This window comes from Marmota marmota, unplaced genomic scaffold (assembly GCF_001458135.2).
Source record: "Marmota marmota marmota unplaced genomic scaffold, marMar, whole genome shotgun sequence".
Taxonomy (NCBI): Eukaryota; Metazoa; Chordata; class Mammalia; order Rodentia; family Sciuridae; genus Marmota; species Marmota marmota.
The window spans coordinates 1-1,494 of record NW_026000045.1 but is presented as its reverse complement, the minus strand read 5'-3'; the positions used below and the strand labels follow the sequence as shown (position 1 = coordinate 1,494).

At 46.2% G+C, this 1,494-nt stretch overlaps 1 long non-coding RNA gene across 1 annotated transcript; it reads left to right on the top strand.

Moving 5' to 3' along the window:
- Window positions 1-321: 321 nt before the first annotated feature.
- On the top strand, window positions 322-895 carry LOC125619537. Its single transcript, XR_007351062.1, has 2 exons — window positions 322-383; window positions 831-895. It is a non-coding gene; the product is annotated as an uncharacterized LOC125619537 (long non-coding RNA).
- The last annotated feature ends 599 nt before the right edge of the window (window positions 896-1,494 follow it).

The window sequence follows — 1,494 nt, the reverse complement described above, 5'->3', positions numbered from 1 at the left end:
GGTGCTGGGACCCAGCCCTTGCCCCAGCCCTAGAGCCTGCAAGGCTGTGCCGCCTCACCCACTTTGCACCCAATGAGCCAGACCTGTGCTGAGCTGGTAGCGTCAGTCAAGACCATCCCTAAGATCCATTGCATCCGGTGGCACTGATGTTTCTTAAGCATAATGATTTTCCCCATAGTGTGTAGCCGAGGTTTCCAGCCTTTGGCTATAAGCATGTAAAAAACTTATAACCTAGAAAATGTTGTGAAATGAATAAGGTTAACACATCTGTTAGGAGATGCACATTTAGGTCATAATTTGTTTTTCCATTTAATTTTCAAAAATAGTCTCGATCCAGACAAGAAGACCCAGAACAATTAAGACTGAAGCAGAAGGCGAAAGAGGTGAGCTCACCAGCCACAGGGTCCACTGTCACTTAAAGTCCATGTCACCTAGACTGACAGGAGAGACCACATGGGGTTCCTGAGCAGGGCGTTGATGTAGCTATTTAAAATGCTGCAAGTGTGAAGATATACCTGTCAACGGTGTTTTCTGGTGTAGACAGCTTGTATCCTGCTTTTAGGTTTAACAGTGACTGTGGGTGGGACTTATTCTCTATACTTAAACTTGTTCTTACTCTCTGGGTGTTTTAAGTTGATCATCTATTGCTTTTAAAAAATACTTATTTTTCTAGTTACAGAATATGCTCACTGTTAAAAAAAAAAAGCCAAAATACTAAAGAAGTTACAGTTTAGAAAATTTCAGAGAGCGCTTGATATCTGCACTTTGCTTTTGCTGTTAAGTAAAAACATGCATGAAGCGATGGTCCTTGTTTCCTTTCCAACATAAAGATGCAGCAGCAGGAGCTGGCACAGATGCGACAGCGGGATGCCAACCTCACAGCCCTGGCAGCGATCGGGCCCAGGAAAAAGAGGAAAGTGGACTGTGCAGGGCCGGGATCCGGAGCAGAGGTATGGCAGCACTGAGGGGGCGGTCTGGAAGGGAGCGTCTTAGAGACCCTTCCTCAGCAGGCAGACTCGCACCTGAGTCCATGCTTAAGTTCACATGTCCTCCCACCGCTTTGGAGTCTGTTTTGCATTTGAAACTGACATTCAGTTCCACTTTCTTGTGGGTATTGATAGTTTGCACAAAGGGAGGTCACTATGGTTGGCTGGTGAGACTTGGGAGGGACTCCAGGGCAACTCGCACTCTAAGCAGCGAGCCTGAGGCTGGCCGCGTGCCGGAAGGGCAGGGGCCGGAGAAGACCTGCAGGAGGGTGAGCTGCACAGGCTTGGGGAAGAGCCCTCACGGATGTCCCTGGATGTCCCTATGCATCCCCGTGCCTGAGTTTTGTTAGTTTCTTGTTTGTTACAAACCTAGTTTTAATACATTGTTATTTTTGCCGTAATTTGTTAATTTTTTTTAAAGTAAATTTCATGGAAAAAAACACATCATCTCTTATTTACCTGTTCACTTGCCTTCTCTGGTGCACTTGCTTCCTTGCTACTGTTAGAG